General features: G+C 36.3%; 1 protein-coding gene across 3 annotated transcripts in view; it reads left to right on the forward strand.

Moving 5' to 3' along the window:
* LOC138696913 (uncharacterized) overlaps positions 1–21,090 on the forward strand; it is a 2,004,918-nt gene that overhangs the window by 48,200 nt on the left and 1,935,628 nt on the right. The gene's annotated exons all lie outside the window — the stretch shown is intronic.

Consider the following 21,090-nt stretch of genomic DNA (forward strand, 5'->3'; position numbering starts at 1 on the left):
TAATTTTATATATATAATTTTTTTTGACGTCCAGACCAGCGCAGTTTCAAATGTTGGCAAACAAAGAAACAAATGCTAGGGACGCGATAAAATTAAACAAATGCTAGGGACGCGATAAAATTGAACAAATGCTAGGGACGCGATAAAATTGTGTGATAAGCAGCCATAATTGGTTGAAATACGTCCTTTCGTACCGTTTTATTGGTCAAAAGTAGTATGACGCAGTAAGAGTGTAATAGTCAATGTAAAATTAGGTTATTTTGCCGCCATGAGTGCTCAAAATACTTGCTAAATCCCTATATCAGCAATACAAATTTCGTAAATTTTACCCGCTAAACTATAGTCCCGTCGCTCTAATTTCCGGCAGCCAATCGCGTTGCTGGTCGTCTACATTTAAACTGTGCGTCTTGTGATTCGCTTATGAAGACGTTATTCATTTCTTAAGGCTCTATAAATGCTTAATATAATCGCCCGCCATTTTGGCTTTTTCGTTGGCGTTCGCAGAAAGCACACGAAGACGTTATTTGCCGCTCAATTATTTGCTCAATTACAGTGCGTTTGATTTATTATCATAGGAGCTACGACGTGATAATGTTTAACGGTGTGGCTAATAGATTCCTCGTCTGGTAGCTCGGCAACGAAAGAACAAAAATGGCGAACGATGCTACCTATATAGACTTTATAGAGACTTGACTTCCTAAGACGTAAGCAAAGAGGAGGAGTCACGCCGGGAATAACAGCGTCGCGACTATAACATCGAAAGACGCTAGACCTAGCGGGAAAACCGCTGAGTTGGCAACACTGATGACGACTGACAAAGTATCGCAAATATCTCTGTTGACTCTCTACTTGTTAAATGGATGCATTCAGCTTTCATATCGTAATGTCTTTAGTCTCTCTTCAGCATATTTCCATGATACAGTAATCATACTGATGAAAAGTTTTTTTCCCGATATTGAAATGCGGACTGCAGGCTGCAGGCCACTATCTAATTTCTGAACTAGACGGATGCCTGTGACCCGTCTGATATTGTTGACTTTTATGAAACTCAAGATGCAAGCCACGCTCGGTCTTGCTGCTGTAGTCACATGTATAGATCAATACAAGATCTCTGTCTGCTTCAGCGCTGCAACTGATATCTATCTTCGCAGACCACCCGCATTACAGCCTTCACGTCATTAGTTTCTGAATATCCTTCCGTGATCGCGACTTCTATTTTGTGTCAGGTACTGAAATGTTAAGGTTTGTGTGCAGATTGCTTATTAAGGTAACGTTGCAATACGTCTGCACGCTAAATACAGGGACATAATTTTATTTTTACTAACATATAATATTAACCTGGCTATACCTTTGAATTAGCGATTGAGAACCGGAAACACCGTTAGCTACCCCCTTCCACGACTGTAGTTCGATGATACTGGCGTAAAATACAAACAAATCACTTTACTAGATACCGGAGGGAAGAAAAGTAGTTCATCCATTTACGTAAACTAGGAAATATCGCGATTTTGAGTTTGATCATTTTCATGAGGTTTTTCTTTAATCAAAATGCAGTACAGTATTAACAATAAGTGTTTTCACTCACGAACTGAGCTATCAATTCGGACGTATTCATTATGCAGTGTACATTACACTATCTACAGCACATTAGCGTACAATATAGAGAATGAAGTTAAATTGAAAAATAATCATAATATGGATATTTAAACACAATTTTGAAAATGGTGGCCGTTCATTTCGATACAGGCTTCAGTTCTTTTTTGCATATTATCGCGCTATAGACTACCGTACGTAATTCCAATTAGCAGTTTCGTCCTTCGTACTAGTAACTCATGTTGAAATAATTCTGTACCTAAATAAATAAATTCAATCTTCACTTCTGCCCGATCAGAAAAGATAAAATTGCTCAAACATGCTATCTAATGTCTGTCCAAGTGGTTTTGTCGCAGGGTCGTAGGAAGGAGGGAAATCACGTGACAATTAATTTAAGTTACGTATTTTAAACATTTGTATAATATTACGTAGACGTCCAATTCCTAACAGAAATTAATGTTTTCAGAAAAGAGCTAAGACAGGCCAGTCACTAATCTTTACAGTGGGGCGAGCAGAAGCGGGTGGGGGAAACCAGGATGCGACTTCGGCAAACGGACGACAGTACCTGTGCAAGAATATGGTTTAATATTGAAAGCTCTTTCGTCACCGGAAAACGCGAACATATTTCTGGAACGTACTGTACTTATTAACTCAGTACTGTTTGTGTTTACTATGACCGTAAGGCGACTCTGACTATATACGCTTGGTTCTGTGTTAGAACGGTTGGAAGTTTACTACTAGACGGGGTGGGAATGAAGTACATTAAAAAACTCGGGTACAATAAAAATTGAAGTAAAAATAAAATGAAGTCCCTGTATTTATTTTTTTAAATTTTATTTTTATTTTATTTATTTAACCTGGTAGAGATAAGGACATCAGGCCTTCTCTCCCCCTATACCCCCCTCTACACAACTACTTGCGTTTAATCTGCTTCTAGCCGTTTTGAAAGTGTACCTCATTTAATGCAATTTAATAGCTCTCCTTTCCCGACGTTAATTTTTAGTCTTCTACATGTTAAATAGAGAAACCATGAAATGTACGATAACAGTCCAAAACTGCAGTTTCGGGTAAGGTATTCGTGAATGTTCTTTACATTATGTAATATTGTTGAAGTGGGTTCCTTTCAATTTAAGATTTTTCTTATGACCATATTGTATAAAATTACATTGTAGTACTTACTGACGGAAATAATTTAAATTGTTAAAGATAAACGCACCAAATTCTTTGTTAAAGAAAAATGTTTAATTATGTTAATTAAAATTTTATTAAGTGATGACTAATCACATTCCCTCTTAGGATCAATTGTGAAGACACCTACTTTCATGATTAGAAACATTAAATCCAGACGTTTGTGATGGGCAGGACATGTAGCACGTATAGGTGAATCCAGAAATGCATACAGAGTGTTAGTTGGGAGATATGTCAATGCACCAGTCAACACCACGCAACTGGCCATGAAACATCGCTTCTTCTTACAGGTTCAATTTTTATTCCTAACACGCTACCCATTTTCCCCTGGTAGAGGGAAAGAGAAGGCCTGATGGCCTTATCTCTACCAGGTTAAATAAATAAATAAATAAATAAATGAATAAATAAATAAATAAATAAATGAATGAAGAAGTGAATAAATGAATGAATAAATAAATAAATAAACAAATAAATAAATAAATAAATAAATAAATAAATAAATAAATAAATAAATAAATGAAGAAGTGAATAAATGAATAAATAAATAAATAAATGAAGAAGTGAATAAATGAATAAATGAAATAAATAAATAAGTAAATAAATGAAGAAGTGAATAAATGAATAAATAAATAAATAAATGAAGAAGTGAATAAATGAATAAATAAATAAATAAATAAATAAATAAATGAAGAAGTGAATAAATGAATAAATAAATAAATAAATAAATGAAGAAGTGAATAAATGAATAAATGAAATAAATAAATAAGTAAATAAATGAAGAAGTGAATAAATGAATAAATGAAATAAATAAATAAGTAAATAAATGAAGAAGTGAATAAATGAATAAATAAACAAATAAATAAATAAATAAATGAAGAAGTGAATAAATGAAATAAATAAATAAATAAATGAAGAAGTGAATAAATGAATAAATAAATAAATAAATAAATAAATGAAGAAGTGAATAAATGAATAAATGAAATAAATAAATAAATAAATGAAGAAGTGAATAAATGAATAAATAAATAAATGAAGAAGTTAATAAATGAATAAATAAATAAATAAATAAATGAAGAAGTGAATAAATGAATAAATGAAATAAATAAATAAGTAAATAAATGAAGAAGTGAATAAATGAATAAATAAACAAATAAATAAATAAATAAATAAATAAATAAATAAATAAATAAATGAAGAAGTGAAGAAATGAATAAATGAAATAAATAAATAAACAAATAAATAAATAAATAAATAAATAAATAAATAAATAAATAAGTAAATAAATGAAGACGTGAATAAATGAATAAAAAATAAATAAATAAATAAATAAATGAAGAAGTGAATGAATGAATAAATAAATAAATAAATGAAGAATTGAGTAAATGAATAAATGAAATAAATAAATAAATGAATAAATGAAAAAAATGAATATATGAAAAAGAAAATAAATAAATAAATAAATAAATAAATAAATAAATAAAGAAATAAATAAATAAAGAAATAAAGAAAGAAAGAACTAACTAAATAAAGAAAGAAATAAATGAAGAAATGAAGAAATAAATAAATAATTACAGAAAGAAATAAGTAAATAAATAAATAAGTAAGTAAATAAGTAAATAAATAAATAAATATATAAATAAATAAAGGAGGAAAGAAATAAATAAAGAAGGAAATAAAGGAGGAAAGAAATAAATAAAGAAGGAAATAAATAAATAAATAAATAAAGAAGGAAATAAATAAATAAAGAAAGAAGGAAATAAATAAAGAAAGAAAAAAAGAAGGAAATAAATAAATAAATGGATAACTAAATAAATAAATGAAGGAATAAAGGAATAAGGGAATAAAGGAATAAAGGAAGAAATGAAGAAATGAAGAAATGAAGAAATGAAGAAATGAAGAAATGAAGAAATAAAGAAATAAAGAAATAAAAAATAGATAAATAAATAAAGACATAAAGAAATAAATGAAGAAATGAAGAAATAAGTAAATAAATAAATAAATAATTACAGAAAGAAATAAGTAAATGAATAAATAAGTAAATAAATAAATAAGTAAATAAAGGAATAAATAAATAATAAGTAATAAATAAATACATTTTTGCGTCGTGATGACTGTTGCAATATTTTTACCCATTTTAACTATGTTATCTTCATACTTCTACGCTGCACACATGTTCTTGAAACCTTTTATTTAATGTATGGATTCTGTATTTTAACATTTAGACTCTACATGAAGTTTAATCACTACAATCACTACGCCTTTAAGTGATTAATATTGCATTACTTTGTGATTGAACAGTTATTCATGTAACACCGTTTTTAATTAATCTTCTCCAATTCCACATCATTCAATCCATAATATTGTATTATTTTGCCATTTACCTATGTCTTTATGCTCAACGCATTACTATATGCAAATAGATCAGAAGATGCCATTAATTGGCGAAAGCGCTAGCCATGTTTGATTGTGTAATGACCTAATGTAATTTTTGTATTACTTCTTAGGTAGTTATTGAAGGATTATTGTAATTATTTCATTTATATGCTAACTTGTCGGACCAATATGCTTCTTAAAAGTTAGTTGAAAGGCCAGAGGGATAAAGACCTTTGGGAAGATCGAGACTTAGTTGGGAGGATAATATTAAAATGGATTTGAGGAAGGTGGTTATGATGGTAGGGACTGGATTAATCTTGCCCAGGATAGAGACCGATGGTGGGCTTATGTGAGGTCGGCAGTGAATCTCCTGGTTCCTTAAAAGCCATTTGTAAGTATTATTATTATTATTATTATTATTATTATTATTATTATTATTATTATTATTATTATTATTTATTAATGCTATTACTATTAGTTTAGAAAAATTTATTCAGTACTTCTGAATGGAAAACATATATGCACATACACAAAGAGAGAAAGAGAGAGAGATCAACATAGAATAAGAGTTATAGTCGCGACTCTGTTATTCCCGGCGTGACTCCTCCTCTTTGCTTACGTCTTAGGAAGAGTGAGGACTCTAAAGTCTTTGTAGGTAGTGTCGTTCGCCATTTTTGTTCTTTCGTTGCCGAGCTACCAGACGAGGAATCTATTTGCCACACCGTTATACATTATCATGTCGTAGTTCCTATGACAATAAATAAAAGGCACTGTAATTCAGCAAATAATTGAGCGGCAAATAACGTCTGCGTGTGCTTTCTGCGAACGCCAACGAAAGAGCCAAAATGGCGGGCGATTATATTAAGTATTTATCGAGCTTTAAGAAATGAATAACGTCTTCCTCAGCGAATCACAAGACGCATACGTTTAAATGTAGCCGACCTGCAACGCGATTGGGTGCTGCAAATTAGAGCGACGGGATTATAGTATCGTTCATCATTTTTGTTCTTTCGTAGCCGAGCTACCAGATGAGGAATCTATTTGCCACACCGTTATACATTATCATGTCGTAGCTCCTATGACAATCAATCAAACGCACTGTAATTCAGCAAATAATTGAGCGGCACATAACGTCCTCGTGTGCTTTCTGCGAACGCCAACGAAAGAGCCAAAATGGCGGGCGATTATATTAAGTATTTATGGAGCCTTAGGAAATGCATAATGTCATCATCAGCGAATCACAAGACGGACACGTTTAAATGTAGCCGACCTGCAACACGATTGGGTGCTGGAAATTAGAGCGACGGGACTGTAGTATCGTTCACCATTTTTGTTCTTTCGTTGCCGAGCTACAAGATGAGGAATCTATTTGCCACACCGTTAAACATTATCATGTCGTAGCACCTATGATAATAAATCAAACGCACTGTAATTCAGCAAATATTTGAGCGGCAAATAACGTCCTCGTGTGCTTTCTGCGAACGCCAACGAAAGAGCCAAAATGGCGGGCGATTATATTAAGTATTTATGGAGCCTTAGGAAATGCATAACGTCATCATCAGCGAATCACAAGACGCACAAGTTTAAATGTAGCCTATCTGCAACGTGATTGGCTGCCGGAAATAAGAGCGACGGGACTATAGAAACTAAAGAACTGACCATTATTGTAACTCAAGACTGCACCAAGAAGTATTGCTGACATCTGAATAAACTGCGAAATGTCTCTTTCGGATGTTACTTTTCCGGCCAAAATAGTGCTAACATAAATATTTATCTGGTTTACTGAAAGGTTGCAAGTTGAAAACATAATTTTTAGAACATCATTCTATGTGACTTCAGAAATAAAACTCAACATGTTATCCTTTGATATAGCTACTGTATTCAGCTTGCAGAACTCTCTTTGACGCAAATTGTTCGTTGTTGTAATACTTTTTAAAGATATTCAGTATGTACGAGAGGTAACACAGATCATGGCAGTCCTGGTCCCTTACAATGTCTGACTAGTTACATCAAGTAGATTGGGGAACGTTGTCGGTTCCTGATTGCTATAAACTAACTTTCATGCATAAAAATTCTTTGAAGGCCCGCTTTCGTGTGTCTTGAATGTGGCGCCGGCGTGCGTTAAACTAATCGTGTATGCACGAAAACATCCATCCCTTCGGTTGTGAGAGATAAAAGGTAAAAGAGCATCTGACGCGAATGCCAGCATCCTGCTACTGCTGTACTTTAGCTTGATGGAATTCTAACTTCATAGATCTGTTGGAGCATAAATAAGATAATATCGAATGTATAGACAGCTCTGAGAAAAGAAGTGAAATACTGAATCAAGGGATTAATCTTCGTCATCTTCATCCTCATCGTCAGCGTCGTCATGCCATTGTCATCACCATTTTCATTGTCATCATTATTATCTGACTTAAGTGTTCCCCGTATTCAGCAGCTGATCATGATGATTGTGGGAATTTATTGAAATGTATTCAATGAAGTCATAAGTCATAAGTAGGCTTCGAGACTTCGGACCCAATAGAGCAGTTCAGTGGGAAATCTGCATAACGGCGTACTGAGTATAGTGGTAAAGCGTACAGTGGGTGGGGGTACTGTGGAATGAATGACAACAAATACGCAAAGGAAAACGCTCTGGATTTGAAGGTTCTGACGAATAAATAGGTTTTCATACAAAGCTATTTTCAAACTATGTCTGAAACTATTACACGGTCAGGAAAGTCAGAGCGAGATGCAGGAAGCCCTCAAATTAATTGAGGAAATGATACAGAGAATTAATGAGACACCAAGTACACCGGTTACTGAACGTGTAAAACAGAAGCGGAAATCAATTTTACAGTAGCGTGCAAATTAATCCGAACACGACATATTTTTACATTTTCTGTCATTGTTGGCCTCACAGCTGCTCATACCGCTTTAATTGACATCTGTAGTACGTGTAATTCCATTATTGAAGGTCTGTCATTATTTTTTTATAATATGTGACATTTTGCCTATTGTTTTGTACTTATAAGCATTTCAGTTGTGTTGAAGACTTGATACTGCAATTCTGTGTACATTCTGTCGTCTTCACAAATGGATACAACTCCACGAAAACGGTCTAAAATTATAACATTACCAGAGCATTCTTCTATGACACAGAGGCAAATTGCTGCAGAATGTCATATCGGTTTGGCTACTGTTAATTCGATCATAAAACGATACAGGGAGACTGGATCCATCACACCCCAGAAAAAAGGAAACTGTAGCCGGAAAAGGAAGACTTCGCCTGCAGATGATCGTTTAATTGTCAGGAAAAGTAAATTAAATCCTAGACTAACTGCTGTCGACTTAACCCGCCGCGAGTTAATGGCTACCACTGGGGCGAATATTCACGTCACAATAGTGCGGCGTAGGCTTTTGGAAGCTGGACGAAGGGCTCGTAAACCTATTAAGAAGCAACTGCTAACCCCTGTTATATGCAAAAAACGCTTAATGTGGGCAAAATTACATCAACACTGGACAGTGAATGACTGGAAGAATGTAGGCCTACTTTTTTCCTATGAGTCTCAGTTCTAGGTCCACGGCCACCGTGTTTCTTACGTACGGAAAGGATCCGAAAAAGTAACAGCAGCTCATCTCCAACAAGCACCCAAATACCCCCCTAAAGTAATGTTTTGGGGTTGTTTTACACATGAAGGGCCTGGAGCATTAATACCTATCAAGGGAATGGTGAATTCTAACAAATATATTCACTTATTGGAAACCAGAATCGTACCCCAGCTGCAAAAATCATTTCCGGATGGCAGAGGTGTGTTCCAACAAGACCTGGCACCATGCCATACGTCTCGAAAAACTACAGAATTCTTCAACAAGAAGAATATTCAGGTACTCCCCTGGCCAGGCAACTCACCCGACATCAACCTCATTGAAAACTTGTGGTCAATTTGCAAAAGAAGAATGCAAAAAATGGATTGTTCTACAAAGGAGAAGATGATTTCTGCCCTCATTGGTATATAGTTTCGCGATGAAGAAATGAAGAATACTTGTGGAAAATTAGTGGAATCCATGCCAAATCGTCTCAGAGCTGTTATTAGGAACAAGGGAGGTCACATAGATTACTGAGGTATGTCTTAGATCCTTTTTTTTTTATCCCGTTTGAGTGTTTTTGCATAAGTAATTACGTTGTTCGGATTAATTTGCACGCTACTGTATGTAAAAATAACGGATATGGAACATTATGTAACATAAACAGCAAATTAGTAGACATAGAGTCATCACCCGAGAATACAGGACTATCTCTTAGAGACTGCAATGATGTTAGGTTTTTACGTTTTGCTCCTGTCACGTCATTCGACGTAGAGAATGTATCTTGTACATTGCAATTCGGTACTGTAAGTGTACTTCCTAAATACGTCCAGTAGGATAAATTGAGAAATTAAAATTGCTACATGTTTATTTTCACCATTAAAACTGTTTATAATTAAACACAAATGCTTATAAAGTACAGGAGAATAAATGATTTTCATATTCTCTTGACATTACCATTGTGTAATGTATATCTACTTTCAGAATGTACATATGTGTGTTTCCCCATACTACCGTACTCTACTATAAATAGGAACGTTGTTACCTGAACACATCTCTACCTTTCACTACCTGCAGCGAGTCAACAATCTATAGTACATGCACAGTAAACTTATTGTATCGGGTCCAATGTCTCGAAGCCTGGTCATAAGTAGGCTTCGAGACTTGGGACCCGGTACAATAAGTTTACTGTGCATGTACTATAGATTGTTGACTCGCTGCAGGTAGTGAAAGGTAGAGATGTGTTCAGGTAACAACGTTCCTATTTAGAGTAGAGTACGGTAGTATGGGAAAACACACACATATGTACATTCTGTCCACACCTGTGGAGTAACGGTCAGCGCGTCTGGCCGCGAAACCAGGTGGCCCGGGTTCGAATCCCGGTCGGGGCAAGTTACCTGGTTGAGGTTTTTCCGGGGTTTTCCCTCAACCCAATACGAGCAAATGCTGGGTAACTTTCGGTGCTGGACCCCGGACTCATTTTACCGGCATTATCACCTTCATTTCATTCAGACTCTAAATAACCTAGATGTTGATACAGCGTCGTAAAATAACCCAATAAAATAAAATATGTACATCCTGAAAGTAAATATACATTACACAATGACAATGTCAAAATAATATGAAAAACATTTATGCTCCTGACTTTTATAAGCATTTGTGTTCAATTATACAGTGTTATTGTTGGAAATAAACATGTAGCAATTTTAATTTCCTCATTTATCCTATTGGCCGTCTTTAGGAAGTGCAGTTACAGTACCGAATTGCAATGAACTACAAGATACATTTTCAGTGTCTCAAACGTAAATCTTTTTCGCTTATCTGCCAAACATAGTTTGTACTGTAAAAAGCTGCGCTCTACGTCGCATGACGTAATAGGAGAAAAACGAAAAAACCTAACATCATTGCAGCAGTCTCTAAGAGACAATAATTTATTCTCAGGTCCATAAATTTGCTGTTTATGTTAAACAATGTTCAATATCCATTATTTTTACATAAAATTGATTTCCACTTCTGTTTTACACGTTCAGTAACCGGTGTACTTGATGTCTCATTAGTTATCTGTGTCATTTCCTCAATTAATTTGAGGGCTTCCGGCATCTCTTGCTTAGACTTTTATAACTGTGTAATAATTTCAGACACAGTTTGAAAATAGGTTTGTATTAAAACCAAATTATTCGTCAGAACCTTCAAATCCAGAGCGTTTTTCTTGCTTTGCGTATTTGTTCGCATTCATTCTACAGTATCCCCACCCACTGTACGCTATACCACTATACTCAGTACGCCGTTATGCGGATTTCCCACTGAAATGCTCTATTGGGTCCAAAGTCTCGAAGCCTGGTCATAAGTCATGTGAAGTTAATGAGAGAAGATGGTGAAATTTGAATTTTTTTCCTAATTCATGGAAAAATTTCATTTTTGTATGTAGAGATATCATTTCTACAACAACTTAAATTAGAGGTTGGTTTTTGGAAAAAATAAATAAATTGGAGCCCAAATTAAAAAAAAATGAAAATACAGTAATTCACTAAAATGGACTTGTATGTTATTTTTAAAGATAAATTCATTACATTTTACTCCTAAAAATACGTTCTCCTAAAAATTCAAGTTTGGGAAGTGCTTTCTATAAAATCGAGGAAAAGTTTGAAAAATCGATCAGAATGCGCTCCTTGTGTGATGAGTCGTGATGACTTAATATTATGTTAATATACATACTAGTAGAGTCAGAAAGTACCCGAACTTCAGGTGGCAACGCCATGCTCTGTAGGCAAATTCTCTGCCTCGTCGGTGTGGTATGTGGCCTACTCTCCAGGCATATAGTCTGTGTGCCGACCGATCAAAGGGGAAAGTAATGCTTGATGTGTCCTTCGATTTCCAGGGTCTCGTACAATTCAAGTTTATTCCTGAGAATCGAACTGTCGGTAAGGAGACACATGTTGCAAGTCTTCGACGTCTTCGTGATGCAGTTCGACGAAAAAAACCCAGTTTGTGGAAAGGACAGAATTTGGTTCTTCACATCGGTCGCTCTTGGTGAGCGAATTCCTCACATAGCACAACATACCTGGCCTTCCACAGGCACCTTATTCTCCAGATCATGCTCCAGCAGAGTTCTACCTGTTTCCAAAGGTCAAATCCCTACTCAAGAGACAGCGGTTTGCGTCAGCCGAAGAGGTGAAAATTCATGCGACGCGCGCTCTGCGGGAAGTGACCAAAGATGGCTGCAGGAATGTTTCGAGAAGTGGTATGGACGCTGGAAGAAGTGTGTTAAAGCCCAGGGGGCGTACCTTGAGGGCGGTGTTGTGTAAATGGTTGTTATGTCATCTGCAACAAAGGTAACTACACATGTTCGCACTGAGTCTATACGCCTGGAGAGTAGGTCACATCGCACACGGACAAGGCAGAGTAATTGCCTATAGAGCACGGCTTTGCCACCGAAGTTCCGATACTTTCTGACTCTACTAGTATACAGTATATGTATGTATTTATTTACACTGCAAATGGGCAAGCACCCGGTGGCAGTGGCGTACACAATATAAACAATACACAATAAAATTATAAACAGTACACAATAAAATCATAAACAATACACAATAAAATTTACAATACACAATACAATTATATACACAATACAATAAGGATACACAATACAATTTAACATAATAATTACAATTAATAATAAAACATAAAATACCTAATTTTACAATACAACCTACATATGTATAGGCCCTACATAAGTTTCAATAGTCTTTCACTTTACTCTTATCTCACTCACTGTAGTGGCACTATGACGCATTTCACTGACACTTGAGGATACATTTCACTGACACTATAGAACACATTTCATTGACGCTATAAATTATCACCGATCGGAACTATTCACTGCACTGTAAAACCATAACTTCACTGACTCACTTCGCTTCACTGGTACAACAGCGCTTCACTGATACAATATGAATGTTAATATACATATTATATATGTTGAACCTGGACGAAGCCCACCAAGGAAAAGAACCAAAAGGAGAAAGATTCGATCCGGCCCTGTGAATTGAGCCTCGGGGTAGCTCAGTAGTTAGAGCACCTAGTGTGTAGAACTGGACGTCCCGGGTTCGATCCTCGGCACCGGAGCGAATTTGTCTCCATTAACAACAAAGACTTAGAACAGCTCAAGGTGGATAAATTATTCAGGCCGTAGTACAAGAAGGCTCAGTCTAGAATTTTATTGAGATTGCAACAGATAAAAGGTTGATTCGTGAGTACTGCGCCAAGTGAAAACCCTTCTTTTTATAACTCGCCGTAACTCGGAAACCAGTAAAGATTTTGAGTAACTTCCATTTTTTCTCAACATTTCTCTCGCTTTGGTCCCCCATCTAAAGTAAAAAACAATAAAAAAGTTTACCGCTTATCAACTTCTGAAGGCGTATATGTCTATTTTCAATAGATAACATCGAAGATAGTATATCTTTTTCTTACTTTTCAAGAACAATTTTCATTTAAAATTTAGTACGAATAAAAAAAATTACAGAGCGGATAATTGACTATCATAGGAGTTACGACATGATAAATGTTAAAGAAGCGAGAAATATCGTATAATTATTTTTTCCGAGGTTTTTATGAACGTTAACATACGTCACCAAATACGTCATTACTGACGTCAACATAGCGTTAACTTGTAGCGTACAACGCGGTCCGCACAGCTTTTTTCCCCCTCTATGTATCCACTACAACCGACAACAAGCGAGTGGTTGATATGCTCTACCGGTCACAGGTTTTCGATCAACTATCACAACTATAGATTTGTGGTTAAAACAGGGATTTCGTTTTGAATATGCTGTCATATCATAATGCTAGAGAGAGAAAATATTTATTTTGTTGATCTATTTAGTTTTTCCGATGTGTTTGTACATTGAAATAAAGTATATACAGGGACGTCATTTTATTTTTACTTTAATTTTTATTGAACCTGAATTTTTGAATGTACTTCATTCCCACTCCCTCTACTAATAAACTTCCAACAGTTCTCCACACAGAACCAAGGCCGTGTATGCGGTCATAGTTAGCAGTACTGAGTTAGTGAGTATAGTACGTTCCAGAAATATGTTCGCGTTTTCCAGTGACGAAAGAGCTTTCAATATTGAATCATATTTCCGCACAGGTAGGCCTACTGTCGTCCGTTTACTACGTCGCATCCCGGTTTCCCCCACTCGCTTCTGCTCGCTCATCTGTAAAGACTAGAGGCTGGGCTGTCTCAGCACTTTTCTGAAAACATTAATTTCTGTTAAGAATTGGACGTGTACGTAATATTATACAACTGTTTGAAATAACTTAAATGAAAGGGCCTCGTTAAGTAATTAACTGTCACGTGATTTCCCCCCTTTCTACGACCCTGCTACATAACTACTTGGATGAACAGTAGATAACATGTCTGAGTAATTTTATTTTTTCGGATCGGGCAGAAGTGAAGTTTGAATTTACAGTACGTAAGGTACTCTTTTATAGAGTAGGTACAGAATTATTTCAACTAGTTACTAGTACGAAGGACGAAACTGCTAATTGGAATTAGGTACAATATTCTGTAGTGCGAAAATATACGCAAAAGAACTGAAGCCTGTATGGACATGAACGGCCACTATTTAAAAAAAAATGTGTTTAAATATCCATATTATGATTATTTTTCAATAATTTAACTTCATTCTCTATATTGCACGCTGATCTGCTGTAGACAGTATAATATATACGTCCGAATGGATAGCTCAATTCATGAGTAAAAACACTCATTATTAATACTGTACTGTATTTTGATTAAACAAAAACCCTATAATGAAAATTATCGAACTCAAAATCGCGATATTTCCTACTTTACGTAAATGGATGAACTACTTTTCTTCCCTCGTATACCTAGTAAAGTGATTTGTATTTACGCCAGTATCATCGAACTCCAGTCGTGGAAGGAGGTAGCAAACTGTTTTTCCCTTACTCCAAAGGTATAGCCAGGTTAATATTGGAAATGTTAGTAAAAATAAAATGATGTCCCTGTAGTTGTTTTCATAGCTGATCGAAAACTTTTGACCGGTAGTGTACCTTAACATTGAGCGGATGTGGAAGATGCTGCTCTTTATCAGCAATACTTGACAGTTATTTGTAAAAGAGTAATTGGCCTTATTCGTCTACATGGCCTTATTTGGTGCGTTTACCTCACTAAAAATTATTTAATAAGAATGTATCTTTCTTTCTGGAAATCATCCTAGAAAAAAAAGACGAAAGAAGTACAAGAGAAGCGAGAAAAGGAAGATAGGAATTGTAAAAAAGGAAGTCGAAAGTGTGTGGAAAAAAAAAAAAGAAATGGAGCTATTTAGGAGGGAGAAGTTTCATGTATCTAAAGAAAGAGAAGGTTACACCTGTTTGAAGGCGAAGTTTTTAAATGAGCGGCATATAACGAGAATAACGATGAGTGCAAAATTGTACTCTCCAGTAGAAGCCGACTAAAGGAACATAACGGCACCGGTTTCAGCATAACCTCTGCTGCGGCGATAAGGCGGAGGGAGTCTAGGTGAGACTAGGAACATAAAAATAAACAAGTTGCTGTAGACTAGCATGCCCCGGAGATACTGCAAATAGAAAATGCATGGAACGCAGTGATCATTGCAGGACATGCAACACAAACAGGGTAATCAGATCCACATAGAGAACCCTGGCAAGAAGTGAACGTTCAACCGATAGCAAGACGCCGGAATGCAAAAACAGCGAGGTGTGATGGATGATGACTCTATACTGTATGTGAGCGGCGTCTGAACTTGGAATGAAAGGAGTTGTATCAGTGGCGTATCCTGGTTTAAAGAGCAACTGTGACCACTAAATAATAATAATGATAATAATAATAATAATAACAATAATAATAATACTTACTTATAATGGCTTTTAAGGAACCCGCAGGTTCATTGTCGCCCTCACATAAGCCCGCCATCGGTCACTATCCTATGCAAGATTAATCCAGTCTCTATCGTCATATCTCACCTCCCTCAAATCCATTTTGATATTATCCTCCCATCTACGTCTTGGTCCCCCCAAAGGTCTTTTTCTCTCGGTCTCCCAACTAACACACTACATGCATTTCTGGATTCGCCCATACGTGCTACATGCCCCGCCAATCTCAAACGCCTGTATTTAATGTTCCTAATTATGTCAGGTGAAGAATACAATGCATGCAGTTCTGCGTTGTTTAACTTTCTCCATTCTCCTGTAACTTCATCCCTCTGAGCTCCATATATTTTCCTAAGAACCTTATTTTCAAACACCCTTAATCTCTGTTCCTCCCTCAAAGTGAGAGTCCAAGTTTCACAACCCTACAGAACAACCGGTAATGTAACTGTTTTATAAATTCTAACTTTAAGATTTTTTGACAGCAAACTGGATGACAACAGCTTCTCAACCGAATAATAACAGGCATTTCCCATATGTATTCTGCGTTTAATTTCTTCCCGAATGTCATTTATATTTGTTACTGTTGCTCCAAGATATTTGAATAAATATAATAATAATAATACATTAGTGTATTGCCGAAGGACAGATCTTTCACTGCAAACCCAGTATTCTCCAGTCTTTCTTATTTTCTGCCTTCCTCTTAGTCTCCGAAAATAATAATAATAATAATAATAATAATAATAATAATAATAATACATTAGTGTACTGCTGAAGGACAGGTCTTTCACTGCAAACCCAGTATTCTCCAATCTTTCCTATTTTCTGCCTTCCTCTTAGTCTCCGAAAAAAAAATAACAATAATAATAATAATAATAATAATAACAATAATACATTAGTGTACTGCTGAAGGACAGGTCTTTCACTGCAAACCCAGTATTCTCCAATCTTTCTTATTTTCTGCCTTCCTCTTAGTCTCCGAAAATAATAATAATAATAATAATAATAATAATAATAATAATAATAATAATAATATAATAATAATAATAATAATAATAATAATAATAGAATATGCTGGACATATGATCAGAATGGATGGTGGCAGAACGATTAAAAAAGATTTTTGATGGAAATCCAGGAGGGAGAAGATATAGAGGAAGGCCGAGGTTAAGTTGGTTGGACTGTATGGAGGAGTTCCTGCGAATGATGGGTGTTAGAAGATAGAGGAAGAAGGCAGAAAATAGAGAGGAATGGGCTGTCATCGTTAAGGAGGTACTAGCTAAACTTTGAGAGCTGTATGCCAGTAGAATAATAATAATAATAATAATAATAATAATAATAATAATAATAATAATAATAATAATATGAAGACCATGGTTATCGGAAGAAAATGAAGATAAACCTGAGAATTCGAAATGAGACAGTGGAACAGGTGAACAGCTTCAAGTACTCGTACATACTCGTACTTGGGATGTGCTATAATCAGTAACATGAGCTGCTGTCAGAAAGTCAAAAGGAGGATTTTGGAACCTGAATCCTCATTCATATTAAATTTTACTTTTATAGTAACGCTTTAAGAAATGTTTACTATATTACAGAAATTCTTCAGTTTTACACATAAATTTTCGAATTACAAATTGTAACGACCGGGATTTACTTCAGCCTTGAAATATTTGCCATATAATCTCACGAAATAATTTGCATTTGAATGTCGTTGAAAAGGCGATATTTTACCGCCCTGATTTATATGCAGGTATTGTAGTGTTACAGACATCACATGTAAATAAGGTATAAATTCCTTTTTTTTTTTTTTAGTATCGAAGGGAGGAAGGTATGGGAAAAAATCCGATATATCGATTGTCTCAGGCCTGGACATCCGGTCTGTTCCTTTCGCGTTAACAAGCGCTACGTGATTGAACCGGCGCTCCTTTAAATTATCTGAACAAAAGAGGAATGGCTCTGCTGTCCTGGCAGGCAGTGGCGTATCGTGGCTATCTAGCTTGAGAAGGATGGCATTTGCTGCAATTGTGTTGCTCGCTCCGCAAAGTTTTGATGTCCTTCACTTCTGCTACTCGTTCTGTCTTTAGCTACTCGTTTCGATTTCGTCCACACCTGTGGAGTAACGGTCAGCGCGTCTGGCTGCGAAACCAGGTGGCCCGGGTTCGATTCCCGGTCGGGGCAAGTTACCTGGTTGAGGTTTTTTCCGGGGTTTTCCCTCAACCTAATATGAGCAAATGCTGGGTAACTTTCGGTGTTGGACCCCGGACTCATTTCACCGGCATTATCACCTTCATCTCATTCAGACGCAAAATAACCTTAGATGCTGATAAAGCGTCGTAAAATAACCTAATAAAATGAAAAAAATAAGTTTCGATTTCGTAGTATTCCTCAATACCGTATTTCTTCTCGATGTGAAGTTAAAGGGCAATAATTAGAGTCGACGGCAATTCGGAAGGCGGTAGTCTGCTAGCGTTTGCGTCGAGAGAGACAGATAGAAAGATCAAGTCAGCTTACAACATTGCCACATCGTACTTCACGAGCACGTGCAATACAAATAGTGCAGGAGAGAATTTAATTTATCAAAAGACAATAATGACCTTAGCCGTTGATTACTGTAAGCATGACACCAAACAAAAACTCTTTCCTTCACTAACAATATTCTTTGCACGGTTCTCAATCCCACACCACATGCTTCTGCAGTCGTTTGTTGCACGTTGGTAACGTTGCAGCCAGCATCAGGTTGGCCGGCAGTGTTCTGCTCGTCAACGTTTTAAAAATAATTATACACCTTAAACACTATTTTCCGCGCCTGCCTATGCAATACTTGTCTTTTTACAGTCTCTCCTTCCATTTATTTATCTTACATACACACAGTAAATGTTAGTTTTATTTATTCAATGTATTGAAACACTCACACGTGAACAAATGAACTCGGTAAGTACTTGTTACAGACTGATTCCGATTGGCTCTACTGTACAAGCTTGTGACGTCACATACCAGAAATGCTACGGCGCATATAGCAGCCGACCGCCTTTCGAACTGCCGTCTAGTCTAGTACCATCGCTGTTATACGTGGTACAGTCACTAAGTTCTAATACTGAGCGCATAGTAATAATAATAATAATAATAATAATAATAATAATAATAATGATTTATTTTAGCTGGCAGAGTTAAGGCCGTAAGGCCTTCTCTTCCACACAACCAGCAAAAAGTGTATATACATATGCATGAACTTACAAAGAATTCAACAATTTGATTTAGATGAGAGTTACATGTATACAAGAGTTATTTACAAATTAAACAACAAAATGCTATGAACTATTAATTAAATACTGAAATGAACTGTGTAGCAGAATTAAACTAAAATACATAGAATGTTAATATATTTCAAATTATATTAGATAATAGAAAGAGATTATTATGAGACAATTTTGAAAATGCAGCACAATCAGGATGATGTCTAAAGAAAAAAAGCAACAGTGTAGTCTGTAATATTTTAAATCAGTATGATTGGAGTGAAATGCTAATAAGGTTATCTTTTAAGCTGTTCTTAGCTGTTCATAGTGGCGTTGTGGTGCACTATAGCGCATAGGTGGCGCCATGGTATGATACCTTGTCAGTTAGTCTCTCGACCCAACAAGAGACAGTTGAGTGTATGCACTGTAAGCAGAACTACGGTCTTTGTTGTGACGGTGATTTGAATGCGCGGGTCGGAACTCGATTATGTTGCAGTTTGAGCAACGGGCAAACGTCACGTTCTGTCAGAAATTAGGCGAAACTGCTATAACCGATCATAACTGGAGACGAAACATGGTGTTTCCTTTACGATCCGCAACTGAAGCGACAATCCACCACATGGAAAACGCCATTATTTCTACGACAGAAAAATCCGCAACAAGACAGGTCAAAAGGCAAGGTGATGCTTTAATAGTTTTTTTTATTCAAATGGAATTGTTCGCATAGAATTCATCCCACAAGGTGCAACTGTAGACAAGATCCTCTACAAAGAGATTCTTGGCCGTTTAAGCAATTCAATTCGTCGCAAGCGTCCTGAGCTTTGGCATAGGAAGAATTGGCTGTTGCTACACGACAACGCCCCTGCACATCGCTCCATCCTTGTCCAAGAGGAACTTGCAAGGCAACAGGTCGCTGTTTTGCAACAGCCTCCGTACTCACCTGATCTCTCACCATGCGATTTTTTTTCTCTTTCCCCTCATGAAATAAATCCTACGAGGGCGTAATTTTTATGCGGCCGAAAAGGTCATGACTGCCACAAGAGAAGCCGTACGGCATCTTCCTGCCAACATTTTTCAGCGGTGCTTCCAGCAGCTACACTTACGTTGGCAGACGTGCATAGCGGCCAACGGCGACTATATTGAGGGAGGATGTCGATCTGTTTAAGTGTACGCCGTATGACGCGGCATCTTCTGAGACATCCAGATTCTTGTGGGTGCCTACCCTTCAGGCGTCAGTGTCAGAACTTAATGACTGTACCATGTAGTCATCACGGTTTTTAAATGCTTTCACCGTAACATTCACAATCGCTTTATGAAAGTCAATTTCACCATTTCTATCATTGCAACACCATCATTATAAAACCGAAATATCTATCATTATCCATCATCTATCATCTATGTGCACTGCGTAGCTGCTAGTGGGTATGCTCTCTATCTCTCCCTGCTGCACGACGGTGCACACAGGACGGCACCGTGTACACGTTGCACATTTCAGCGAGTGCTGACGAGCACTGATCTATGTGATATATTTTGAAATGCACTCGATATAATGTGTTTTAATGTGTTTTGGTTGTACACGGACGGAGTTTTTTACTCAATAATTAGTAAAGTCGGCAGTATGCACAGGGTGGAAGTGAAATAACCCTGCAGATTTTTAGAGCGAATAGCTCATCTTGCATGCAGTATATATATATATATATGTATATATATATATGTATATATATATATATATATATATATATATATATACTTACTTACTTACAAATGGCTTTTAAGGAACCCGAAGGTTCATTGCCGCCCTCACATAAGCCCGCCAGCGGTCCCTATCCTGTGCAAGATTAATCCAGTCTATATGATCATATCCCACCTCCCTCAAATACATTTTAATATTATCCTCCCATCTACGTCTCGGCCTCCCTAAAGGTCTTTTTCCCTCCGGTCTCCCAACGAACACTCTATATGCATTTCTGGATTCGCGCATACGTGCTACATGCCCTGCCCATCTCAAACGTCTGGATTTAACGTTCCTAATTATGTCAGGTGAAGAATACAATGCGTGCAGTTATGTGTTGTGTAACTTTCTCCATTCTCCTGTAACATCATCCCGCTTAGGCCCAAATATTTTCCTACGCACCTTATTCTCAAACACCCTGAACCTATGTTCCTCTCTCAGAGTGAGAGTCCAAGTTTCACAACCATACAGAAGAACCGGTAA

This window comes from Periplaneta americana, chromosome 3 (assembly GCF_040183065.1).
Source record: "Periplaneta americana isolate PAMFEO1 chromosome 3, P.americana_PAMFEO1_priV1, whole genome shotgun sequence".
In the NCBI taxonomy this organism is placed as follows: Eukaryota; Metazoa; Arthropoda; class Insecta; order Blattodea; family Blattidae; genus Periplaneta; species Periplaneta americana.